Source organism: Dendrobates tinctorius, unplaced genomic scaffold (assembly GCF_039654945.1).
Source record: "Dendrobates tinctorius isolate UK_male_01 unplaced genomic scaffold, ASM3965494v1 ptg000093l, whole genome shotgun sequence".
Taxonomy (NCBI): domain Eukaryota; kingdom Metazoa; phylum Chordata; class Amphibia; order Anura; family Dendrobatidae; genus Dendrobates; species Dendrobates tinctorius.
This window is the reverse complement of record NW_027361761.1, coordinates 14,751,560-14,770,927: the sequence shown is the minus strand read 5'-3', so window position 1 is coordinate 14,770,927 and position 19,368 is coordinate 14,751,560. Positions and strand designations below refer to the sequence as shown.

At 47.0% G+C, this 19,368-nt stretch overlaps 1 pseudogene; it reads left to right on the top strand.

Annotated features, from left to right (window-relative positions):
- Nucleotides 1-235: 235 nt before the first annotated feature.
- On the top strand, nucleotides 236-1,278 carry LOC141098649 (large ribosomal subunit protein eL8 pseudogene; annotated as a pseudogene).
- Nucleotides 1,279-19,368: the final 18,090 nt, after the last annotated feature.

Sequence of the window (19,368 nt, the reverse complement as noted above, 5' to 3'; positions counted from 1 at the left end):
TGAGACATGTGGAACTCCCCAACCCCACCTGCCTGTCAGAATCCTCTTTGTCTTGCATGGGGATTGATCGTCAAGTCAGACATTCCCAGCTTGCAAAGCCTCTGAGCGTGTGGACACAGCCAGGACACTCAATCCTGTCCCAGTTGTGGTGTCAAGGACCTGCCCTCTCAACCTGCTGGGAGCAGACCTACTGCAGGAGGTGAAGGTGACCATAGTGTTCCAGGAAGATGGGACCATGACACTTTCTCCACCCCTGGCTCAAGAAGAATCAATCATGCTGGCGGCCCTGCAGGAGCCCCAAACAACCAACGCAGACCTACCCCAGGAGGTGCTGGACATAGTACCAGAAAGTCTATGATCCAAGGGACCCCAGGATGTGGGGAAACTTCAAGTTGCCCCAGTGCTGGTGTCACTCAAGTCTGGGACCCCAGCACCCTCATAAGGCCCAGTATCCCCTGTCCATCCCAACGTGTCTCTGACCAACTTAAGGTCTAAGTGAACCCGCTGTTTGAGAAACGGCCTAAGAACTTTGGCATTGACCAGGAAATTCAACCCGAAAGGGACCTTACCCACTTCGTGAAATGGCTGTGCTACATCCAGCTCCAGTGCCAAAGGACCATCTTGTACAAGATTCTGAAGGTGCTCCCTGCAATCAACCAGTTCATCCAGGCTCTGGACCGGCAGACAGCCACACAGCTCTTCAAACTGGTGCACAAATACTGACCTGAGACCAAGCTGGAGGAAAAAAACATGGCTGATGGCCCGTGCTGAGCAGAAAGCAGCTGGTAAAGGAGATGTCCCAATGAAGAGAACCCCTGTGATCAGAGCAGGTGTTAACACAGTGACCGCCTTGGTGGAGAACAAGAAAGCTCTGGACCGGCAGACAGCCACACAGCTCTTCAAACTGGTGCACAAATACTGACCTGAGACCAAGCTGGAGGAAAAAAACATGGCTGATGGCCCGTGCTGAGCAGAAAGCAGCTGGTAAAGGAGATGTCCCAATGAAGAGAACCCCTGTGATCAGAGCAGGTGTTAACACAGTGACCGCCTTGGTGGAGAACAAGAAAGCTCTGCTGGTCATCTCTCGTAATGTGGATCCCAGTGAACAGCTTTTTTCCTGCTAGCTCCATGCCAGAAGATGGGAATCTGTTATTTCATTGTGAGAGCAAGGCAAGACTGGGCCGCCTCGTCCATAGGAATCATTATGCAATCCCCGCTTTTCTTAGTCAAGAAAAAGACTGTGAAAGGAGAACCAGCCGAATTCAGAATGGTGCATGACCTGAAGGCCTTGAACGAGGCTACGATATTTGAAATCAGTGTTCCCCTTCACCCGGATGACCAGTTTCTGTTTGCCTTCATGCAGTAAGGGACACAGTACACATGGACAGTGATGCCCCAGGGGGCCCAGAACAGCCTTTCACAGTTCACCAAAGCAATGTCCTCTATCCTCATCCACTGGATTGCAGAACATGCAGAAGTCACTCTTCTACAGTACGTGGATGACCTTCTCTTTTGAGCAGCTGACCTCGATACCTGCACAGCCTTTTCCTTGTCTCTCCTACTCTACCTGGTGAAGCAGCAATGCAAGTTCTTGAAAAACAAAGTCCAGTGGTGTCAAAAGCAAGTTACGTTTCTGTGACACTGTATTGCTCACCAAACGAAACACCTGACAGATGATCGGAAGGCCACTGTGGAGAAGATGCTCCCCCAGCAACTCCAAAGATGCTGCAGGCCTTCCTTGGTCTAGTTTCGTATTGCAGAACTTGGATCCCTGATGCCTTGGTCATAATGCAGCCTCTGTACGGTTGCATCAATGCAACCCCATTCCTCCTGTCGGATGCAGCCTTCATCTCATTCAGGAAATTGAAAGACATAGTCTCCGAGCCACAACTAGGCCTCACTGACTATGAGAAGCCATTCCTTCTTTACCTGATGGAAAAAGAAGGTCATGCTATTGGTGTCCTGACCCAGATCCACGGAGGAAAACAGACCTCTAGGCTACTTCTCAGCCCGCCTGGATCCAGTTGCAAGGGAGCTCCTCCTGCATGAGGGCAGTGTTTGCAGCACACACCCTCTTGGACAAGACTGCTGACATCATTCTTGGACATCCACTGGAGATCCTGGCTCCGCACGACATCTCAGAAATTATCAGTCAAACCCAGCCAAAACATCTCTCCTGCCAAGCATCTATGCCTCCAGTGCCCTTTGCTTTTGCCTGACAATGTCACCATCTCCAAATGCCCCATCCTCAACCCGGCCACTCTACTCCCACTCCCAAGAGGGGATGCGGATATGGACTCTTCAGAACAAAATCTACATGCGGATATGAACTCTTCAGAACAAAATCTGCAGGATACCTTTCACAAGGATCTGGATTTGCTCCGACCGGACGACCATGATTGTTTCAGCATCCTGCAACAGGAAACAGCAGGATTACCCAATGTGGTAGATAAGCCATTGACCAACCCAAAGTTGATTCTTTATGTAGATGGCTCCAGATTTGCAGATGATGAAGGAAGATTCCACACGGGATGTGCAGTGACCAGCAATCAAGAAATCCTATGGCCCAGAAGTCTGTCACCAACTTGTCAGCCCAGGAAGCAGAACGGATAGCGCTAAAGAAGGCCTGCCAAATTACAAAGGACAAAACTACTGCGAACATCTATACCGATTCCAGGTACTCGCATGGCATAGCACTTGACTTTGGACCCATCTGGGCTGCGAGGGACTTCATCACAGCAAGTGGGACAACTGTGAAGCATCATGGAGCCATGAGGGACCTGCTGGATGCACTCCAACTTCCAAAGGTGGTGGCAGTGTTAAAGATTAAGGCACACAGAAAACTAAACACAGTAGAGGCACTAGGCAATAACATGGCGGACATGGCAGCCAAAGAAGCAGCCAAAGGAAGACAATATGGAGAGGTGGGGGAGGTCATAGCGTCGGATGGCTACTATATGGCGACTTAGGACAAGAAACCTGACAAAATGATGTCCTGGGATCTGTTCAAGAAGTTGCAGGACCAGGCTCCAAAGGAGGAGAAGGAAAGCTGGATGCAGAAGGGGCAACATATGAAAGAAGCGCAAAAGCTTTGGACACCAAACCCTGTCTACCTCAAAGCATTGAACTCTAAACCCTGTCTACCTCAAAGCATTGGACTCCAGACCCTGTCTACCTCCAAGTATGTACCCTGTGGTGGTTCAATGGGCACATGGGCCCACACACAGATCGAAGACACAGATGAATGATCTGATTGGTGCTTACTGGTTCGCTCCAGGGATTTCTACCCTAAAGGCCAAATTTCCTAGCAGCTGTTTGACCTGCGGCAAATGCAACCCTGGACAAGTGGAAAAAAGTTCCCGCACATCATCTGGCCAGAAGCATTCCCAGTGAGGAACCAGTCGGTAAAGCCTACTGCAAAGAAGCTACTCTCAGAAATAGTGTGCAGATATGGGGTTCCAGAAGTGATAGAGAGTGATCAGGGGCCCACATTCAAAGCAAACTTGACACAAGAGATCTGGTCAGCAATAGGGTCATAGGTCAAGAAGTAAGCAGGCTCCTTGCATCTTCACGCCCAACTACTTGCACCAGTGACCCATTTCCGTCACATCTCCTCCAGTCCCTTTCCCCTGCTGTCATCCCTCACCTAACTAAAATATTTAACCTCTCTCTCTCTTCTGGTATTTTTCCCTCCTCATTTAAGCATGCCATCATACATCCACTACTTAAAAAACCATCCTTCGACCAAAACTGTGCCGCTAACTATAGACCTGTCTCTAATCTTCCCTTCATCTCTAAACTCCTGGTCCACTCCCATCTTATCCGCTATCTCTCAGAAAACTCTGTTCTCGACCCTCTCCAATCCGGTTTCCGCTCTTTACACTCCACTGAAACTGCCCTCACTAAAGTCTCTAATGATCTGCTAACAGCTAAATCAAATGGTCATTACTCCATGCTAATTCTCTTGGATCTCTCTGCAGCATTCGACACTGTGGATCATCAGCTCCTCCTCACTATGCTCCATTCCATTGGCCTCAAGGACACCATTCTCTCCTGGTTCTCCTCCTATCTCTCCGACCGCTCCTTTACTGTATCTTTTGCCGGTTCCTCCTCTCATCTTCCCCTTACTGTTGGGGTCCCCCAAGGATCGGTTCTAGGCCCCCTCCTCTTCTCCTTGTACACTGCCCCTATTGGTCAAACAATCAGTAGATTTGGTTTCCAGTACCATCTCTATGCTGATGACACCCAATTATACGCTTCTTCTCCTGACATCACGCCAGCCTTTCTAGAAAACACCGGCGATTGTCTAATCGCTGTGTCTAATATCATGTCCTCACTATATCTGAAACTGAACCTGTCAAAGACTGAACTCCTGGTGTTTCCTCCCTCTACTAATGTACCTATACCCGACATTGCCATTTCTGTGTGTGGTTCCACTATTACTCCCCAGCAACAGGCCCGCTGTCTTGGGGTCATACTTGATTCCGAGCTTTCCTTTGCCCCCCACATTCGATCACTGGCTCGCTCTTGTCATCTGCACCTCAAAAACATTTCTAGAATTCGACCTTTTCTTACTTTTGACTCTGCAAAAACTCTTACTGTTTCTCTTATTCATTCTCGCCTCGACTATTGTAACTCTCTTCTAATCGGTCTCCCTCTTACCAAACTCTCCCCTCTCCAATCTGTCTTGAATGCTGCAGCCAGGATCATATTCCTCACCAATCGTTACACCGATGCCTCTACCTTGTGCCAGTCATTACACTGGCTACCCATCCACTCCAGAATTCAGTATAAACTTATTACCCTCACCCACAAAGCCCTCCATGGCTCAGCACCACCGTACATCTCCTCCCTTGTTTCAGTATACCACCCTACCTGCGCCCTCCGTTCTGCTGATGACCTGAGGTTAGTATCCTCAATAGTCAGAACCTCCCACTCCCGTCTCCAAGACTTTACACGTGCCCCGCCAATTCTTTGGAATGCACTTCCCAGGTCAATACGATTAGTCCCCAATCCCCACAATTTTAAGCGTGTCCTTAAAATGCATTTATTCAGACTGGCCTATCGCCTCAACACTTTAACCTAATCTATCCCTGTGTGGCACAGCCAAAAGTTTTACCATAACCAGATTTCCCGCATCATGTTCCCACATGCTTTATGCATCCATTAGCCCTCTGTGTCTGTACTGTTACACACTTAACATTATGGCTGGTCCATACAATCAGGGCAACTGTTACCACCCACCTTTCATGTCTACCACTTTCCTCATAGAATGTAAGCTTGCGAGCAGGGCCCTCTTTCCTCTTGGTATTTGTTATAATCTACTGTATGTGATTATTGTTATGCTGTAATGTCTATTGTCTGTACAAATCCCCTCTGAAATGTAAAGTGCTGCGGAATATGTCGGCGCTATAAAAATAAAATTTATTATTATTATTATTATTATTTAGGCCTGCACACTTCCCACCATCCCCAAAGTAATGGGAAAATAGAAAGACTAAATGGGACATTTAAGAACAGGATGTTGAAAGTTGACCAAGAGAAATTCCCATGAGACACTATCAATCACACTGTTTAGTGTAATGAACACTCCCCGGAGCCCAGAAAAGCTGTCGCTGTATGAAATTTTGTTTGGGTCTAGTCACAGGTGAGGGGTATTCTTCCATGAGCAGTTGACTATGCAATATGATACTTTGTCTGCTTATGTAATTGAACTCACCAAGAAACTTGCTAATGTCCATTCTCGAGTTTTTTTCTTCATTGTCAGATCCAGATTCGGTACCTGGTATGCACTCCCTGAAGCAAGGAGACTGAGTTTTGGTGAAAAAAGTTTGTAAGGAGAATGCTTGATCCCAGATTTGATGGCCCTTCCAAGTGCTGCTGATGACACCAACCTGGAGGGAACACCCACTTGGATCCATGCATCGCATTGCAAGAAAGCTCCCATACCAGAAGATACACCCAAGCCAGAATGATGCTGTGGATGCCCTACCTGACCGAATAAATGACCTACCTAATGTAGAATACACACCACTGACTACACATACTGTTGACTAAGAGACTTTGATTGCAACGAACCCCCATTAGGGAAAGATTTCCTGACTGCCCACTTGTGAAAGTGTGTGCAGAGAGGGGTGTATGCACTAGGCATGCGTTAGCCCACTGGCAGCATAAAAAAGTTCCAGTGCTTTGGGACAGGAGGTTAGGATTAGGGCAAGTGATATCTAAGGGGGGATTGTGATAGAATTATATATGTATCTCATATAGATCTCACTTGCATATATACTTATATATACTCACAACAAACATGTACCCTATAATCAATTTCTTAGAATGACCTAATGACCCCATAAACCAGACAAGTGCAAACCAGACAGCTCCATGGTACTTTCCCAACATCAAAAACAGGAACAACACCAGATGGCCCAAGCTGAAGTCTCGATTTTTGCTGAATAGCAGCAAAAGGCACAGTTACTCATAAATTGCTAAACCAGTCTTTTTGTTATGCCTTAACTAGAATCCTCCATATACTCAAACAGCCAATAACATTGAAGCTTGACAATATGGTAATTAACTAACCACCCCTTTGTACATGTAATTATAAAACCATGTATGTGCAATAAACCTTTAGAGTATTGAGGGAATGTTATCCTGTAACCATGAGTGTACAGTGTCATTTCTTTGAGTGCTCAAAATACTCAGTCTAATTGGGAACGGCCGCAGCACACACAGGGATAGATTTATCCTAACCAAATTTCCATAATAGTGGTGGGTAAACAACTAATCATTGCAGGCTTGATCCTGGATCTCATACCTCCTATAGCCCCACTGTTATTAATCCTGTACGTTCCCATTCCTGCCGTCACCATGCCCCTTTTCCTGATCACTTCATCCAAAGTCTTGTCCGCTGTATTTCTGCTAAAAACCTGCACCTTCCCAGCAGCAACTGTGTAGGAAACAACATTATTGTTTTCAAGGGTGTTTATGATGCCCGTAAAAAAATTTTTTACACAGTATGTTAATGTGTACCCCCAGGGGGAAATGTTTGTCAGCCCATACACTTAGTGTATGGGAGTTACAAGTATAGGAGACCCGCTCCTTTGTATTGGGAACATTTTTCTCATATGGCCATATTACTAAATTACCTCCTTTATCGGCCATTTTAAAAGTCACATCCTTCCAGCTCTGTAATTCCCGGATAATATGTCTATCCCTCAGATCAGATGGTCCAAAATAATATTTACGATTCATGTCCTCTAAATCTTTGGTGACCAGTTTTACAAAAATTTCAACTGCGGAACATGTATTAATATTAGGGACTTTTCTCGATTTATTGAAAAGAAATGTAGGAAATGTGCTCACAGTCTCAGAGGGATTGCTCTCCTCCACTAAAGATTCCAAGATAGCAAGGGCCTCACTCTCCTCTTCAGTGTTCCATGTCAGTCCTATATTAGTTTTTTCATGGAATCTCTTTAAAATGACCTTCCTGGCAAAGAAGTGGATATCTTTTATGGTTGTGAAAAGGTCTAAAGGTTGGGGAGGAGAATACGTTAGGCTGCTGATCTAGTGGGGTAGAGGTCGTGTGGCCTCAGTGTTTTTGTATATCAGACGTGTTGGATTTTTTTACGGTTTTTGCATGATTGCAGACAGTATCTTTTCTGTCCTGTCCTATCTAGACAGTGTGGGCCCCATCATTTGCTCACTCTATTTTCTGCCTGCGTTTGTGCCTCATCTTGTCTCACCGACAATATATATTTATTGAATTATTGTTCTTTAGTTTTATCTAACTTGTTTTCTTTCATATATTTTCTAGATATATTTCCTATTTAGTGTCGATTTTCAACCTTTTGTGACCTATGACCATATGAGGAACTTCTTTGGATCCTTCTGAAAGTGCTTTGCTCTTTCTAAATTCAGGAGAACAAGTTGAATTCCCCCCTCCCCTTTTTTCTTCCACAATAATAATATGGAAAATATGAGAAAAGTTTGGAAAAAGCTGATGCTGTTACCAGGATATTGTTTACGGACTAATGAAAAACTAAGTGACCTTTTGTGCTTTATTGCTTTTATATATGATTCTATATATCTATGGGACATATGCCATGTTTCCTTTTTGTGTCCATTTTCTGAGGGATATCCACTTATCCTTGTCACTATTATTTATTATTATTTAGCTATTTTTGTTATTTTATATTTTCTTTTTTTTTTCAAAAAAATTATATCTATTTATTCACTCATTATTTTTATACAATATTTAAATAATATATACTCCAAATATATTTTTATTCACTTTATAGCTTTTGGTCCTAAGATTTTTCATGTTTATTTTCTTATATTTTGTTTATCACTACAATTATATTTTTTAGTTAGCTTTACCAGAACACTTTCTTCTTTTTACTACTTTTCTCTTCTTTTCGTCCTCCGTGCTTGGCTATAATATAATTTTTCTATGTTTCCAATAAGAATATCAGGAATCATGGGCTCTCTTTGATTTAGATCCTTGTCACATTATTTTAGTTGTTATCTTGCCCAAGCTTTCCTTTTCGTTATCAGGCTAGAGCGCATGCCCTGACTCTGCTCCACCAGGACCTTCCTGACGTGCTCACGTTGTCCGCGCGTGATCCCTGCTGCTTAGCAGTGGTGGATGGCTTGCGTTCCAGGAGCACTGAGGGAAGTGTACCACGTGGTGTAGTGGCACCTGCACATGCGCCGCTTATTAGCCGATGTCACAGTATATCCTTATCTGCTCATTGGCCTTTCAGGGAGCTTTGGGGTAAGTGTTCCACGTGGTGTAGCGGCACTTACTCATGCGCCTACTTGCTCATTGGCCAGTCCCCATTATTTATACGGATACAAGCCTAACCCAAGCCACACCTCCTGATGAAGAACGGCGAAACATGCATTGAGGCGGCAGGCGGGGGTTAGAGCTTCATCCACATGTAAGCCATTTATTTTTCAGTTTATGCACTTTATTCGGCAAATGTCCGATTAGTTTTATTGACATTATTATGTGCTCTTAAGCTGCCTGAATCTAATTGGATCTTTATTCATTGTCACTTTATTTTTGGTCTATTTATTGAATAGGGTATTGTTTGGCCCAATCAGTATGCACTAAGGTCACTTTTTCTTAATTTTCATATTGCTACAGGGATATTTTTGTGTGCACTGTCACTTTATAATTATAATCCTTTAATAGCATTGTACATATTATGATACTAGCTGAAAAGCCCAGCGTTGCCTGGGCATAGTAACCAACTGTGGTTAGTTATCACAAATTATAATGATTAGTGTTGAGCGATACCATCCCATACCCTAAAATATCGGATCGGATGGTATCGGCCCGATACGAAAAAAGTATCGGGTATCGCCGATTCCGATACCGGAAGTCCCATTCAAGTCCATGGGAGTTCCGGTATTGGAATAAGAAAAACCCTTTTCTGTCCTTGTACAGCCTCTCGGGGGGGTGTACAGACCTTCCGGGGGTCTGTGCCGACTGCCCGGGGGACTGTGCGGACTGCCAGTGGTCTGTGCCGGCCTGCTGGTGGTCTGTACCGACTGTCCGGGTGTCTGTGCAGGCTGCGGGGGGCTGTGCCGGCCTGCCGGTGGACTGTACCGACTGCCCGGGGGTCTGTACAGGCTGAGGGGGATGTGCCGGCCTGCCGGTGGTCTGTACCGACTGCCCGGGGGTCTGTGCGGACTGACGGGGGGCTGTGCCGGCCTGCCGTTGGTCTGTACCGACTGCCCGGGGGTCTGTGCGGACTGCCGGGGGGCTGTGCCGGCCTGCCGGTGGTCTGTGCCAACTGTCCGGGGGTCTGAGCAGACTGCCGGGGGGCTGTGCCGGCCTGCCGGTGGTCTGTGCCAACTGTCCGGGGGACTGTGCGGACTGCCAGTGGTCTGTGCCGGCCTGCCGGTGGTCTGTACCGACTGTCCGGGTGTCTGTGCAGGCTGCGGGGGGCTGTGCCGGCCTGCCGGTGGACTGTACCGACTGCCCGGGGGTCTGTGCAGGCTGAGGGGGATGTGCCGGCCTGCCGGTGGTCTGTACCGACTGCCCGGGGGTCTGTGCGGACTGACAGGGGGCTGTGCCGGCCTGCCGTTGGTCTGTACCGACTGCCCGGGGGTCTGTGCGGACTGCCGGGGGGCTGTGCCGGCCTGCCGGTGGTCTGTGCCAACTGTCCGGGGGTCTGACCAGACTGCGGGTGTCTGTGCAGGACCGTCCGATGGGACTACAAGTCCCATCGGGCGATGCCTGCTAACATGATGGTGATTGACACATTAGCCAATGATGGGACAGTAGTAGTCCCATCATCCGGCTAATGTGTTGAATGTACAAAAAAAAAAAAATACATACTACATACATACTACATACTACATACATACTACATGCATGCTACATACATGCAACATATATACTACGTGCATGCAACATACATACATACTGCATATATACCACATGCATGCAACATGCATACTACATGCATGCAACATGCATACTACATATATACCACATATATACTACATGCATGCAACATGGCAACATGCATACTACATATATACCACATATACCGGGGGGCTGTGCCGACTGTCCGGGGGTCTGTGCCGACTGCCCGGGGGTCTGTACCGACTGTCCGGGGGTCTGTACCAGCCTGCCGGGGGTCTGTACCGGCCTGCCAGGTGGAGTGCTGGCCTGCCGGTGGTCTGTACCGACTGTGCGGGGGTCTGTGCAGGCTGCGGGGGTCTGTACCGGCCTGCCGGGGGGCTGTGCCGGCCTGCCGGTGGTCTATACCGACTGTCCGGGGTCTGAGCGGACTGCCGGGGGTCTGTACCGACTGTCCGGGGGGCTGTGCCGGCCTGCCGGTGGTCTGTACCGACTGTCCGGGGGTATGTGCAGGCTGCAGGGGTCTGTACCGGCCTGCCGGGGGGCTGTGCCGGCCTGCCGGTGGTCTGTACCGACTGTCCGGGGGGTCTGAGTGGACTGCCGGGGGTCTGTACCGGCCTGCCGGGGGGCTGTGCCGGCCTGCCGTGGGGCTGTGACGACTGTCTAGTGGTCTGTGCCAACTGCCCGGGGGTCTGTGCGGACTGCCGGGGGTCTGTACCGGCCTGCCGGGTGGCTGTGCTGGCCTGCCGGGGGGCTGTGCTGGCATCGTCCGATGGGATTACAAGTCCCATCGGGCGATGCCTGCTATCATGACGGTGATTGACACATTAGCCAATGATGGGACAGTAGTAGTCCCATCATCCGGCCTATGTGTTGAATGTAAGAAAAAAAAAATGCATACTACATACATACTACATGCTACATACATACTACATACATGCTACATGCATGCAACATATAATAATAATAATAATAATAATCTTTATTTATATAGCGCCAACATATTCCGCAGCGCTTTACAGTTGAACAGTTTCAAACACAACAGTCATAAGTAATACTTATACATAAGTCATATATACTACATGCATGCAACATACACACTGCATATATACTACATGCATGCAACATGCATACTACATATATACCACATATATACTACATGCATGCAACATGCATACTACATATATACCACATATACAGGGGGGCTGTGCCGACTGTCCGGGGGGCTGTCCCGACTGCCCGGGGGTCTGTACCGGCCTGCCGGGGGGCTGTGCCGGCCTGCCGGTGGTCTGTACCGACTGTCCAGGGGTCTGTGCAGGCTGCGGGGGTCTGTACCGGCCTGCCGGGGGGCTGTGCCGGCCTGCCGGTGGTCTGTACCGACTGTCCGGGGGTCTGAGCGGACTGCCAGGGGTCAGTACCGGCCTGCCGGGGGTCTGTACCGGACTGCCGGGGGGCTGTGCTGGCCTGCCGGTGGTCTGTACCGACTGTGCGGGAGTCTGTGCAGGCTGCGGGGGTCTGTACCGGCCTGCCGGGGGGGCTGTGCCGGCCTGCCGGTGGTCTATACCGACTGTCTGGGTGTCTGAGCGGACTGCCGGGGATCTGTACCGGCCTGCCAGGGGGCTGTGCCGGCCTGCCGGTGGTCTGTACCGACAGTCCGGGGGTCTGTGCAGGCTGCGGGGGTCTGTACCGGCCTGCCGGGGGGCTGTGCCGGCCTGGTGGTCTGTACCGACTGTCCGGGGTCTGTGCAGGCTGCGGGGGTCTGTACCGGCCTGCCGGGAGGCTGTGCCGGCCTGCCGGTGGTCTGTACCGACTGTCTGGGGGTCTGTACCGGCCTGCCGGGGGGCTGTACCGACTGTCTGGGGTTCTGAGCGGACTGCCGGGGGTCTGAGCGGACTTCCGGGGGTCTGTACCGGCCTGCCGGGGGTCTGTACCGACCTGCCGGTGGTGTGTACCGACTGTCCGGGGGTCTGAGCGGACTGCCGGGGGTCTGTACCAGCCTGCCGGGGGGCTTTGCTGGCCTGCAGCGGGCTGTGCCGACTGTCCGGGGGTCTGTGCAGGCTGTGGGGGTCTGTGCAGGCATCGTCCGATGGGACTACAATCCCATTGGGCGATGCCTGCTACCATGACGGTGATTGACACATTGAAACATGCATGAAACATGCATACTACATATATACCACATATATACTACATGCATGCAACATGCATACTACATATATACCACATATATACTACATGCATGCAACATGCATACTACATATATACCACATATACCGGGGGGGCTGTGCGGACTGTCCGGGGGTCTGTGCCGACTGCCCGGGGGTCTGCACCGGCCTGCCGGGGGGCTGTGCCGGCCTGCCGATGGTCTGTATCGACTGTCCGGGGGTCTGTGCAGGCTGCGGGGGTCTGTACCGACCTGCCGGGGGGCTGTGCCGGCCTGCCGGTGGTCTGTACCGACTGTCCGGGGGTCTGAGCAGACTGCCGGGGGTCTGTACCGGCATGCCGGGGGGCTGTGCCGGCCTGCCGGTGGTCTGTACCGACTGTCTGGGGGTCTGAGCGGACTGCCGGGGGTCTGTACCGGCCTGCCGGGGGTCTGTACCGGCCTGCCGGGGGGCTGTGCCGACCTGCCGGTGGTCTATACCGACTGTCCGGGGGTCTGAGCAGGCTGCGGTGGTCTGTGCAGGATCGTCCGATGGGACTACAAGTCCCATCGGGTGATGCCTGCTACCATGACGGTGATTGACACATTAGCCAATGATGGGACAGTAGTAGTCCCATTATCCAGCCTATGTGTTGAATGTAAAAAAAAAAAAAATACATACTACATACATACTACATGCTACATACATACTACATATATACCACATGCATGCAACATGCATACTACATACATTATATACCACATATATACTACATGCATACTACATATATACCACATGCATGCAACATACATATATACAAGATATATACTACATGCAACATACATACTACATATAAACTACATGCATGCAACATACATACTACATATATATTACATATATACCACATGCATGCAACATGCATACTACATATATACCACATATATACTACATGCATGCAACATACATATACTACATATATACCACATATATACTACATGCATGCAACATATATATAATACATATATACTACATGCAACATACATACTACATATATACCACATGCATGCAACATGCATACTACATATATACTACATGCATGCAACATACTTATATACTACATGCATGCAACATACATACTACATATATACCACATGCATGCAACATGCATACTACATATGTACTACATGCATGCAACATACATATATACTACATACAATACATTCATACAATACATACTTATAGACATACAGTACATATAACATAGAGTACATACTCACCATCACTTGTCACTTTGATCCCCGAAGCCATTGACATCTATGGAATAAATATTAAAATAATAAAGCACCAATATACTCACCCCTGATCCGCAGAAGTCCACGGGTGTCCCACGACGATCTTGCGTGGAGAACGGCAGCATCAGCTGATGCTACCGTTCTCTACGGGCTCCAGGAAACCAGTGTTGGGAGGTAGGCGGAGGAATACAGGGCGGAAGGATACCTACCTCCCGACACTGGTTTCCTGGAGCCCGTAGACAACAGTAGCATCAGCTGATGCTGCTGTTCTCCACGCAAGATCGTCGTGGGACACCCGTGGACTTCTGTGGATCAGGGGTGAGTATATTGGTGCTTTGTTATTTTAATATTTATTCCATAGATGACAATGGCTTCGGGGATTAAAGTGACAAGTGATGGTGAGTATGTACTCTATGTTATATGTACTGTATGTCTATATGTATGTATTGTATGTAGTATATATGTATGTTGCATGCATGTAGTATATATGTAGTATGCATGTTGCATGCATGTGGTATATATGTAGTATGTATGTAGTATGTATGTTGCATGTAGTATATATGTATTATATATATGTTGCATGCATGTAGTATGTATGTGGTATATATAGTATGCATGTTGCATGCTTGTGGTATATATGTAGTATGTATGTTGCATGCATGTAGTATATATGTAGAATATATGTATGTTGCATGCATGTAGTATATATGTGGTATATATGTTGTATGCATGTTGCATGCATGTAGTATATATGTTGCATGTATGTAGTATATATGTATGTTGCATGCATGTAGTATGTATGTGGTATATATAGTATGCATGTTGCATGCATGTGGTATATATAGTATGTATGTTGCATGCATGTAGTATATATGTAGTATATATGTATGTTGCATGCATGTAGTATATATGTGGTATATATGTAGTATGCATGTTGCATGCATGTAGTATATATGTGGTATATATGTAGTATATATGTATGTTGCATGCATGTAGTATGTATGTGGTATATATAGTATGCATGTTGCATGCATGTGGTATATATAGTATGTATGTTGCATGCATGTAGTATATATGTAGTATATATGTATGTTGCATGCATGTAGTATATATGTGGTATATATGTAGTATGCATGTTGCATGCATGTAGTATATATGTATGTACGTATGTACGACAGTTTGACGCCCAACGGGGGCCGTGGAAACCAGCCTATTCAGAATCCGTATGTGGGAGCTTCCTGGGAGGTTGAATATGCAGAATCCAGGCTGCAGCAGGTGAGAACATTTATTCTTACATTGATTCTGCATCTACAGCTTCTCTAGGGATCTCTACATATCTCTGGATAAGACTGTGCAACACGGTTCAAAAGAACCCACATCACCAGTGAGTGGTGAGTATGTCTGTATGAGAGTTGAATAATAGAGTAATAAGATAATAATTGTCATCTGTATTATCTGTCAATCTGCTCTAGCAATATACTAATATACTAACTGGTTGTGAACTGGTGTACTGTGTAGCACAACCAAAGTCTGGGATAGACTCTGTGCAGTGGTTGTTGTTGTTGTTGTTTTTGATTTGCAGTAAAATCATATGAGGCTGTATTTTGTATAGGGCTGTGGTTGTTTTTGGTTGGTTTGGTTTTCATTGATTCTTGTTGTTTAAAAAGTTGGCTTTGGTGTTCTCAAGGGTGACAGTGGACACTGCTGTAGGTTAAGGTGTTAAATCCAAGGTCCAAGATAGGCAGGCTGTGTGAATCCTTGTATTTATGTCTATGAGAACCTCTGAATGAGATGAGAGATGAGTAATTGAGTATAAGGGATATAAATAAATCCCTGATTGATGAGGGGTTCCGTTAGGCGTGGTCCTCTATATGTGACAGAGGACATCATTCAACTCATTTTGAGCTGAATTAGGCGGAGTGATTGAGATAAGGGATTTTTGCTATCTTCTTTTTGTAAAATCAAATAACCGCTAAGTGAAAGAGGAAAAAAAAAAAAGAAATCCCCGAATGTGCACGCATGAATGAATTTGATGAATTTGCACCATTCTGTGAAGATTGCAGAGGAGTTCTAGGGGTACTAAGTCAAGGGGCAGAGCCCTACAGAATTTTTTCATGGACTCCTAATGTTGTTACCTTTCCAGTTCTAGTGCAAGGTCCAGGACGGGTACTTTACAGATATTTCAATCTGCATCTGAGATTGAATGAATTGAGTAATGATATAACTCGTGTTATATGTGGTATGACATTGGTAAGTTTTCTGGAATCATTTGGCCAGGCAAGGGCAAGGCGTGGATACTCACATTGTACAGTTATTTGCCCATACAGTGAAGTTCAGTGGTCACCAGAGATTGATGAGGGTTTTGAGGAGATTGATTCTGATTAAGTCTAAAGAACTAAGGAATTCAGTGAAAGATACTACAGTCTGATGGGAGGGGGGAATGATACCGCTGCGTAATTTTTTCTTCTCCCTTCACTCTTATCTCTTATCTCTGCTGAATACGAGCTGCGCTCAAAATTCTCTGTAATTCTAACCTCAAGGTACGCGCTGAAAGATTTGTGGTTTGTTTAAAGCAACAGTGCTGTACAAAGAGGGGAGGAAAGAAACTGCCTATTTTAAGAAAAATTGTGGAAGATTGTTTGATCTTCAGTGTGATTGAATGATTGGTAAAAGATTCATCTGCTTCAAGTCAAATGATTGATGCATAGCTGACTGTGGATCCACAGAGGAGGTAGCCGACTGTATGGCTGATAAAGTGGGTTAGAGGCCTATCACACCTGGGCCTTCTTACTTTAGTCAGCAGGTTTTATTGTTGTGGATGAGAGGCGAGGGCAAGGAGCCCTCTGGATATACCTTGGCAGGCTCGCTCTGACTTGCTACGTGTGGCCGCCCGTAGATATGGTTAGGCACACTAGAGGGGCATTTCAGAATAAAGGTGAGCTGTCTAAAGTTGAAATAGCCTTCCCACAACAATCCATGGAGCTGGGCTGGAAGGATGCAGGCCTGATCCTATTCTAGCCAGCTGATCTAACGGGTGAGAGGCAGAGAGCCTTCCCGCTACATCCTGTAGGTCTACCGGGTGAGAGGCAAGGAGCCTTCCCGCTACACCTTGGCAGGCTCTCTCTGACTTGCTAAGTGTGGCCTGTAAGACAGAGGTCCAGGCACACTGGGAGGGCATTTCAGAAGAAAGGTGAGCTGTCGGTAGAAAAAGGTTGAAGCCATGGGCAACTTTTTCTGTATGCGATCGGTGCCCCCAATAGGATCCAAGACAGCTATGCAGATTGTGAAAGACAGAGAAGGAAAGGAAGCAGTAAAAGATGTGAGACCAATATTTAAAAAGGCGAAAATGCCAGAGTGTGGATGTTTGGATGTACAAAAATGGCACAGTTTCAGAGAGGAGAATAGGGGGTGGATAAAAGACAAAAAGAAAGAGCAACAAGTGAATAAATGGTGTCGTGTGGCAGAAGAAATACAACAGTATGGATGTAAAGAGACTACAGTAGGAAGTAGGGTGTATTATGACTGTTTCGATACACAAAGATCTATGACTGCTAGCGCCCCACCTCTGCATCTTCAGAGACTGAGACAAGACAGTTGGACTTGTAAACACTGTGGTCAGCCAAACTTAGGCTGGAGAAACACTTGTATGACCTGTACTGCAACCCGACCTAAGCAAATTGCACTAAATCCTGTCCGGACAAGATCACATGTAGTGACAGAGGAAGCTGACTCACTAGAGAGAGCATTGACTTTTGGGGAAGAAGCTAGTAGTGGGCCCGAGGAAGAGGAAGCTAGGGAGCAGCATGTCATGCCCACCGATCATCCAGTGACCTCCACGACCAGACCTATGACTAGAGAAGTACCCACAGCGAGACCGAAAATGGTGACTAGAATAAGACAGAAACAGGAGTATTATCCCTGGAGCCCCTCTGATCAGCTGGCTATGTTAAAACAATTGCCTAACCCTGAAAACCAACCATTCCCGTTTTACAGACAACTAAAGGAAATACAGCGGGCATATAAGTGTACCTGGGCAGACCTAGAGAGCTTGGTGAGTTCAAAGGCAGGTGACGTACTAGGACACATAATTAAAACACATACAGATATGACAAAGGATCAAGCTCTGGGCATGGATGATAAATCTGCACGGTCTGGGGAGATATATTGTGAATCACTAAAACAATGGGCTATAGTAAAACTATCAGAGCAGTCCGTTCTCCTGACTGACGTGACACAGCAAAAAGGAGAGAGTGTGGAGATGTACTTTGGACGGTTACAGCTGAAATGGGCAGACATGGGGTACAGTCCAATAAGCCCACTTGACGTTAAGATACTGGTAAATGCATTCATTGACGGTATGAGCAAAGGTTTACGAGACGCAGTACAGACAGCCAGACCTGAATGGAGAAATGTAGATCCAACAGATCTCCTAAAGGTGGCAAAAGGAGTTGAACAGACTAGGACAATAAGACGACCTGTCATGTATGCTGGAACACAGGGAAAACAGTGGAGGCGTAGCAAGGGACCTAAGGACATGGAAACAGTGAAGTGCTGGAATTGTGGTGAGAATGGGCACTATGCCAGCCATTGCAGAAACCCTGTAATGGAAAATAAGCAGACCAATCTTCCACCTCCCTCGCATACAGACTAGGAAACTGGCAACCCAGTGACAAATGTGTACCCTGTTCTTGTCCCCTCCGGACCTGGTCCTGCCTTGATGACCACCATAACAATGCCGGGAGGGAAAGAGGCAGAATTTTTGATTGACACTGGGGCAGCCGGGACTGTGGTACACAGAGACTTGATAATGCCAGACATGATTACTAATGAGATTGTGGAATGTGTGGGGGTAGAGGGGCAAGTGACAGAAGCCCCTATGACTAAACAAATAAGACTAAAATTACGAGATAGCCAAGAGGTGCTTACAAAACTTATAGTTAGTGACAATACCCCTATGAATTTACTGGGAGCAGATGTGCTGACTGCGATACAGTACTCTCCTGAGGGTATTACAGTCACAAGTCCCCTCTCAGATAAACATTTGTGTAAGATTGCGACAATGGTGTATATGACAAAAGCGGTGAAACTAACACCTGACACCAAAATGCCTGAGGATGAGGAAATGGGACAAGTGCCCGACACTGTTTGGGCAAGGGGAAAAACTGATGTGGGTCGGCTGCCCATTCCCCCTGTCATGATTAAACTGAAAGAAGGAACCACTCCTCCTTGTTTAAAGCAATACCCCTTGAGCCTGGCCAAATCAATGGCCCTGAGCAGAGATATTGAAGAGTATGTTAAGGCAGGGGTTCTGGTGCAAAAATCTTCCCCCTGCAATACCCCTTTGTACCCCATTAAGAAAAAAGGACCAAAGGGTTCCCCTGACACTTACCGGATGGTTCATGACTTAAGGGCTATTAATGATGTTACGGAAAGTGTGACGTCCATTGTCCCTAACCCACACACAATACTGTCACAGATCCCAGCAACAGCAACATGTTTCACAGTCATTGATTTGGCAAATGCATTCTTCTCTGTACCACTGCAACCTGACTGTCAGGAT